The sequence below is a fragment of the Equus quagga genome, chromosome 15, assembly GCF_021613505.1.
Source record: "Equus quagga isolate Etosha38 chromosome 15, UCLA_HA_Equagga_1.0, whole genome shotgun sequence".
Lineage (NCBI taxonomy): Eukaryota > Metazoa > Chordata > Mammalia > Perissodactyla > Equidae > Equus > Equus quagga.
This window is the reverse complement of record NC_060281.1, coordinates 93,729,339-93,738,124: the sequence shown is the minus strand read 5'-3', so window position 1 is coordinate 93,738,124 and position 8,786 is coordinate 93,729,339.

Genomic DNA, 8,786 nt, shown 5'->3' with positions numbered 1-8,786 from the left:
CCCCAGCGCCGCCGCCTCCCGGCGACGCCCTCGCCTCCAGTCTCTCGGCAGCGCCCGGGAACCAGGCGAGATGCGCGCTGCCCTCGCCCTCCGCGCGGACCTGCCGCTGCCCGCCCCGGACCCTGGCTCCCTGCGCTCTCGCGGGACCCCTGTCCGTGCCTGGGCTCTGACTGTTCCTCGATGTGGGCCTTCTGCAAAGCCTGCCCCCGGGGGTCTCGCTGCCTCATGCTAGCCCCTGCGCGCTCTGCCCGCTGAGGTCAGTGGATGCCGCCTTCTCTCCTCGTCACGAGGGACGTGTGAGGCCCTGGCCTGGGGAGTTCTGTTCCCGGCTACAGCTGGAAAGGTGCTGGTCACAGAAGTCTTGATACCTGGCACAGGGCCACCACCCCAGCTACCCTCCTGCAGCCTGCTGGGTGCTGTGCCCGTGTGCTCTGGCAGTGGACACATCTGGGCAAACTGCAGAGGCCAAGCAATTGTCCTGGGCCAATGTTCCCTCTCTCTTTTCCTGGGATATTTGTGAAGGGTAACTGAGCTGACATCTGGGACAGGACTGGCCCAACCTGAAGCCTGCCCCACCCCAACCCCAACTCTGCACGCTCTGCTCTGCAGACCCACAGGCAGACCTGCGACCACCCTGAGAAGGGGTGCAGGGGGGTCTCGGCCTCCTGTGCTGGAGGGCAGCCAGGGACACTGCGGAGGCAGAGCCAGGGCCTGCACCCCATTTACAGATGGGGAAGCTGAGGCCCCAGAACTTCAATGAGTTCACAAGCATGAGTGCCTCCAGTTCTCTCTGTCACTGTCTGCCTGGACCTCTCCAGGGTGCCCCCAAGTGGCACGTCTGGCGCCTTCTGTCCCTCAGAAAGGGACAGTTAGGCCTGTGGGCACTAGCTCCCCAGGCAAGGGTCCCCTTGGAGGGAGATGGCCTGCTGCACCCTCCATGGCCTCTTCTCCCTCCCCAGCCCCTCTTGTGCCCTTGGTCTCTTGGCTGACCCCTGGGTTCCAGGGCGGCGAGGGGCGAGGGAGGAGGAGGATTTGGGGTTCCTGGGACTCCATCTCTGAATCAACAGCACCCAGCACAGAGTTGTTTGCTCACTAAGTGAAAAAGTCACGTAAGCAGCACCATTGCTCTGCCAAGGTCCGTCGGTGGCCAAAGCCTGTTCTCCTTCTCCAGAACTGGGATGCGTGGGGGACACTCCGCTGCTCCAGCTCTCATCCAAAGAAAGCCTCAGGACCAGATGCGTTTGCGATTCAGAATTTTTCATCCATTACGGGACACCTTGTTGGAGCCTGGGGCTGCACCTCCTGGTCAAACACATTGCTGTGTTTGCAGTAAAGCAGGACGGGTCCCACGGCCTGGAATAAAGAGCGTGACGTGTGGCTGCCCGGCAGGTCAGGGCTGGCTTTGCCACGAGTTTTGAAAACTTTTAAGTTTCAGGGCTTTGGGCGAATTTGGAATTGTGGATAAAGGAATGGAGCAGGAGAGGAGACACACGAAGTGCCTGGCAGGACTCCTGAGCCTTCATCAGCCCCAAGGGTCTCAAGGGGAACCCCGTCTCATGGGGCCTAGAGCTTTGCAAAATGGTTCCATTGGTCAGTGAAAAATGACGTTTGGACATTTAGCATGGACTGACCCTTGCTTGTGCTCTTGGGGACAAAGGAGGAGAAACAGAAATCTGATCTTGAGGAGGCAGGCATGCCCCTGAGGCAGGCAGCACTGGGGCTCAGGTGGGCGGGGCTCCAGGCACCCGGGTGGGGGCGGGGGTGGGGTGGGGCGATGGGGGAGTGAACTGCAATCAAAGGCATAGCTGGGGAAGAGGCAGGGACGTGCGCGGGTACAAGAATCTGGGGTTTAAAAGTGATTCTGCAGATGGGAGACAAAAGGACGAGGTGCACCACATGAACAGGATCTTTTCCACTGAGGTAAGTGCGCTCCAAAAGACGACATATGGAGACGCAGCAGGATTAGAGCCCAGCATTTTAGGTCTGGAGGGCTGGTGTGGAGCTGGTGGAAAGAGGACTGGGAGCCACTCCCTGGAAGAAGTCAGAGGCAGGCCTGGGTCAATGCCTTCTGAGCTCCCTGAGGGTGACCAGAGGCTCCCGGGCGGGTGGGGTCTGCTCCTTACCCTGGGGCTTTGGCCTCCCACTTCTGCGAGTCCAGGGGACAGCCCGAATCCCACCACAGACACACTGGGGCTGTCCCCCTCTAGCTGAGAGACCGGAGGGGTAGCAGCACCCGTTGCTCTATAGGCAAAGTATCTGCCTGGGACATTTCTGAAGTCAGGAAATTGGGCCACGAGGGTGCCGGCCAGCAGATTCGTAGGATGCGCCCCCAGATCTCCCAGGTGGAACAGCATCGCTTTCTTCAGCCGGGATGCTGCTAACCCTTGCACGGCTCCTGTCCATCAAACAGGGCAGCTCTGCAGGGGTGACAGGGACGTGCAAGGTCAGGAACGGGTGGAGTGGTAGGGCCTGCTCTGGACGCACCACCTATGCCTACATCCTAGGGGCCATGGCGTCTTCGAGTGGGATCTGAGTCTCCCTCCCCAGCAGGCAGAGAAAGTGCTGGTTGTGGCACCGAGAGAAGTAAATAAAATGCTCCTGGGTGGGAAAAAAAATGCTACTTTTTAATTCATAAAGAAAAGAAGTTAATGAGTGATAAAATAAGCTACACCCAGAAAAATCTGCTCAACTGACTTGGGCTACAAATAGCTTGACGTTTTTCAGGAAAAAACCTCCTTTAGTGAAGAAATTCTCCAGAGGCTGCGTGTAGCCTGTGCTGTGTCTCCCTCCCCTCCAGCACAGACTTGTGGGCGTCCATGTGGTCACCTGGGGCCGGAAAAGGAAGCAACTTGTGGGGAGATGGGCTCTGTGTAAACCACAGTGACAGGCATGACGGAGGTGGCAGGTGACACAGGTGCCAGTTTCAGAGATGGAGCAGTTTGCTCCAGGTAACACACAGATGTCAGGTAGAGCAGGCTCGGGCGCTTGCAGCCCTTACCTACCCCGCCCTTCCCGGAGGCACCAACACAGGCTGGAATGGGCGTAGTTGGGCCCCTGCTCAGACCAGGAAGCAGAGGTTCAGAGTGTGGTGAGACCAAACAGCGAACCCCAACCTCTGGGCCCAGACCTCACTCCCCCAAAGGGTGTGACCAGCTCCCAGGCAGTCCAGGGACATGCCCTGGTCGGTCAGGCCGCCCCATTGGGCCCTGATGCCCTCCTGGGCCCTGCCTTTGTCTGATTGTGGGCACCGCTCCCACGTACCGTCCTTGCTGGGCCTGCTGCACTGGCTCAGCCATACAGGTGAGAAGACCTGAGACCACCGAGTCAGGAGGGCTGCCGCCCCACTCACACCTCCTGCCCTGCACTTGTGGGTGCCCCCTGGCTTCGTGCCTCCCTCTGCCTGGACTACCCTTCCCATCCCTGCTGACCCCAGGCCTCGGAGCCTCGGGCAGTTGGCCGAGTCGGGTGCGTGGGCCCCAGGAGCTCTGGAGGGGGGCTTGTGTGTGCAGTGAGGGCCATTGGAGAATGCTTCTCTTGATCTCCTTGTTAGAAAAATGTAAGAGCGTGATGACACACACCCGTCCTCGTCACCAATGGACACAGGCCAATTAAAAGAGCTCGGAGCCCACAGCAGCTGCCCTGCCAGGAGGGCACGCTCGCCCCGTTAAAGCGACTGTGTGCTCCAGGGACAGAGAGGCTTCCAAGTGGGGCAGAGCCTTGGTCCACACTGCATCCCCCACTCACTGGGCAGCTGGAGCAGGCCACAAAGGGCGCCTGTGCTCTGCGGCGGTGAGCCAGCCTTGGGACCCGGGGACCCAGAGGGGAGGCGGGCGCCCCTGCCCCCTCGAGGGTCAGTGGTCAGGGGACTGTGGGCCTCCAGCTGCAGCCAATGAGAGACAGACCACTGAAGGGCCCTGGGAGAGAACACAGCCCAGGGCAGGGGTCGGGGTGACAGGGACCCTGAGCACAGTGTGACTCAGGGGGGAAGAGCTGCCTGACCGTGTGACCCTGGGGGCCCTCCAAAGGGATGCGCTCAGGGGTTACCAGGGGGCTGGAGGCGACCTCCTCAAGGTGCCCTGGCATCTCTGAGACTCTCTGTCCTCGCTGTAGCTCTGTAATGTCACGAAAAGCCGAAGGTGCAGATACGAAATGGCACCAACACTGAGTTTCTCCCAGAGGCATTCAGGTATTTAAAAAATCCCACGGAACACAGCTTGCGGAAGGCAGAGAGTGAGGCTGAAGCACGATGACCTAGATCTGGAGGCGGCCCGCCAGACAGCGGAGGGAAGCTCCTGCCCCTCCCCCACGGCCACCTCTCTGCCAGCGAGGGCCGGGGCTTGGGGTTGCAAAGGCTGGCTCCAGCTCTCCACTGCATCCCAGCTCCCCGGCTGGCCATGCGAGCATCAGGCCAGACAGATCGGAAAACCCTCCCAGAATCAACAGGACGCAGCGAGGGCTCTGGTGCCCACTGCCCAGCTGCGCAGGCCAAGGCCCTCCGTGGCCCTGGTACCTGCCCTGCTGGTGGCACCCTGCCTGGTGCATGCTGGCCTTGGGGCCCGGGCACCAGCCGGGGAGGGCAGAGTGGGTTGGTGGCACAGGTGCACTGGCTGTCATGCCCAGGTGAGAAGGCAGCGACCAGAGCCCTCAGAGCACACATCCGTCATCTGGTTTCCTGGGTCTCTGACGACTGGTCATACTTGGGTGAGGGCAAGGACTCAGGGTCTCAGTTCACTCCCCTTCATCATCTCCTTCCCCACCCCTCTTTCTGGCTGCAGGTCGTCGGGGGTTCCTCTGCCTGCAGAGAAGAGCCACCTGCAGAGCTCTGCCTGCCCGGCACAGGGCAGAGGTCTGGGGCCAGGATCACGGTGGATGCTTAGGAGGTGAGGGGCTGCCATCCCCAATGCCTGGGCGAGGCCTCCTGCTCCCGCCTCCAGGGTGAGGGCCCGGCTCTGCCCTGCTCCTCTCTGCTCCCGTTTGGCCTCAGTCCCCATCAGGCGTTCCCTGCACACTCACCACAGGCCAGAACCGCACCAAGCCCTCAGGAGGGGAGGGGCTCCCAGTTGGTGGTAGATAGACCCACCACCATACGCCATGATGCCTGCAAACTGATGAGGCGAGACGTCTCAGGTGCTGGGCCAGCCCAGGCCAGCCCCAACAACGAATGCACGAGGCAAGGCAGTCGCTCTCCAGCGGGGTGCCCTCCTGTCCTGCGCTGAAATCGGCGCCTGTCCCCTCCCTGTTCCAAAGGCTGTCTGTAAAGTGGAGCCCACGGGGCTGCTCCAAGGCCAATGGGCAGGACCACTATCAGGGTCCCCTCGAGGCGGGGGAGTGGCAGGAGACCGAGTTCCCGAGCCCAGGCTGCTCTTGCAGGGAAGGAGGGCCTCTTCAACATCACCAGTGGCTCCAAGCAGCCTGTGGGAGGCATGGGCCCAGCTACCAAGCCTGAGCAGTTCTGGCCAGCATCCCACGAGGGGTGGCTGAGCAGGGTCAGACCAAAGAAGCATCACCAGAGTACCTTTGGGAGCTGGAACTGGGGACACGCAAGTGAGACCTCACAAGAAAAAGGAATCACTGGGTCTCATTTCCCTCTCACAAACTCTTACCAGACTCATTTTTGCAGCCACGACTCTTCACAACCACCCCCAGGTGCTGGTGTCTTCTGGGGCGTGTGCTGCCCCACGCTCTAGCCTCGTGAGCAGCCGTACATGGCCCCCGGGGCAAGATGCACTGCCGGTGTGCTAGCCCTGTCCTCCCTCCAGGACTTCCCAGGCAGTTGCCAGCTGCAGGCAGAGGGCACAGAGTAGGTAGGACTGGTGCTTCTGGCCTGCATGGCGGCCACCAGCCCTGTCCGGCTGCAACACACAGCAGCACATGCAGGAGAAAGTGGTGGTCGCCACCCTCCTCTCCCAGGGTTCACACTGGGGGGTCAACATGCCACAGGTCCCCATGAGATGCTGACCACAGGCCAGGAGAAAGGGGCTGGGCACAGAGGCCCAAGGGACCGCCTAGAGAAGGGCGGAGGGACCCCAGGCAGACGATGGCCAAGTTGGGGCCCAGAAAAGCAGAGAAGCCTTTGGGCCTTGCTGCCGCAGTGGCCTTGAGGGCTCTGCCAGACCTCCTCCCCAGGCCTGGGTCCACGATTCCGATGAGAGACACCAGTGTAACCAGGAGTACAACCAGAACGCCTTTGCACCCTCCAGTGCCCTGTTCCGGGCCACTGTCCCCAGGCCCAGCTGTCCCGAGGTCAGGAGGTCAGGAGCAGGCCTGGCTCAGTCTCCCCATCTGTGCCCAGGGGGACTGTTTGGCTGCAACTGGTCTTCGAGGTTATTTTGAGCATCAAAAAGAGCGACAGTCCCAATTGTGACAACATGGATTTTCAAGGGAAGGAAGCAGCCCGGGCCTCCTGGAACCCCAGGGAGGAGACAGCTGTGACAAGGGGTGGGGGGGCAAGGATGGAGAAGCACGACAGTGGTGGTCTTGGTGATCGCGTGGCGACTGGGGATGGCATTCCAGGCCTGTTGATGTCACACCCGTGGAACTCAAGGCAATTCCAAAGGGGAGATGGGTAAACAGGAAATGAGAAGATATGGTGGCCGAGCAGGAAGCTGAGAAAGGGGGCCTCAGCGTGTTGGTAGGCTCTGCGTCAGTGTCTGGAGAGGAAAGGGACTGGAAGCAGCCAGAATTATGGGAAACAAGCGTAAGCGAGGCCTCCATGACCTCCTTCTGGGCCCAGTTGATGCCAGCTCCAGTGCCAGGCCTCCTGCCAAGCCTGGCAGGGTGCAGTTGGGGGGTGGGGTTGTGTTGGGCACAGACCATCTACCTGACCCCCACACTGGGTCTTCTCCATCCAGTCACTGGAGAGGCTCCTGGGCAGCAAGCAAGACACTGGTGGCTGCTCATCTGCAGCCACATGGCCATCTGGCATAGACAATGTGTTCAATAACTGATGCTTTTTGGGACTGAGAGGAAAGAGAGGCACATAGCCGCTGCGGATGTGGGACAGACAGAGGGTGCCTGAAGGATGTCAGAGCCCTGGGCAATGAGGCCCTGCCAGAAAGGGGCCGTGGACACACTGTGGGCCTGGGGCTATGTGTGTGGACACCAGTCCCACTTCTGGTCTCACCTGCCTCCCAGGATGGTGTAGGACTAAGCCAGCCATAAACTTGTTATTCTGAGATGGAGTTGTAAGAAATAAAACAGAGAGATCTCATGTTCACCTGGTTTCCCCCGATGGCAACATCTTGCAAAACTATATGATAATATTGCAATCTCCCTCCATTTCTATAATTTTGTCATTTTATGAATGTCACGGTGATGGAATCCCACAGTGTGTAGCCTTCGGACAGCGGCGTTTTTCACTCAGCGAATTCTTGGGAGCTTCATCCAGGTGGTGTGTGCCAGCAGTTCCTTTCTTCTTACTGCTGAGTGGGATTCCCTGGAGTGGATGGCCCGGGTTCACTGACCCATTCACCCAGTGAAGGACTCTGAGTCGTTTCCAGTCTCCAGCTATTACAAATACAGCTGCTGTTAACATTCACGTCCAGGCCTTTGTGTGGGCGTACGTCTTCATTCATCTGGAATAAAAGAACTTGAAATCAGCAATTCAAAGAGACTTCTGCACCCCTATGTTCATTGCAGCACTATTCACAATAGCCAAGACGTGGAAGCATCCCAAGGGCCTATCGACTGATGATTGGATAAAGAAGATGTGGTATATATACACAATGGAATACTACTCGGCCATAAAAAAGGGTAAAATCGTCCCATTCACAAGAACATGGATGGACCTTGAGGGTTTATTTTAAGCCAAATAAGCCAGATAGTGAAAGACAGTCTCTGTATGACTCCACTCATATGTGGAAGATAAACAAACACGTGGACAAAGAGAACAGAATAGTGGTTACTGGGGGGAGGGGAGTGGGCACAAAGGGTAAAGGGGTGCACCTGTAAGATGACTGACAAATAATAATGTACAACTGAAATTTCACAAGGTTGTAAACTATCATAACCTCAATAGAAAATATAATGGAAAAAAAATATGACCAAGAATAAAAAACTCCGCAAAAACCTGAAACATTTATCTGGGATAAATCTGGGTCCTATGGGTCCTATTGGGTCCTATGATAGTTGTGTGTTTAGGTTTTTAAGAAACTTTCAAACTGTTTTCTAGAATGGCTAGACCATTTTACATTCCCACCAGCGCTGAATGAGTGATCCAGTTTCTCTGCATCCTCACAAGCATTAGGTATTGTCACTTTTCTCCCATTCTAATGTGTAATGGAACCTCATTGTGGTTTCAATTTTCACTTCCCTCATGGCTAATGATATGCTTTTTTGCCATCTGTGTATCCTCTTTGGTGAAATGTCTCATGTCTTTTGCCCATGTTCTAACTGGATTGTTTTTTTACTGTTGCATTTTGAGAGTTCTTTATATATTCTAAATACTAGTCCTTTGTTGGATATGTCATTTGCAAATATTTCCTCCCAGTCTGTAGCTTGTCTTTTCATCCTTCTCACAGGAGGTCTGTCGCAGAGCAGAAGTTTTGATTCTGATGAAGTCCAGCTCATCAATTTTTCTTTTTATGGCTCGTGCTTTTGGGATCAAGTCTAAGAATTTGTTGCCTAGTCTTAGATCCCAAAGATTTTCTTCTGTTTTTTTTTCCTAAAAATTTTATAGTTTTACATTTTAAATTTAAGCCCACAGTACTAAGTTGAGTTAATTCTTGTTTAAGGTGACAGATTTGGGTTGAGGTTGTTGCTCCCGCTGCAGCTGTGGCGCCCTCCCT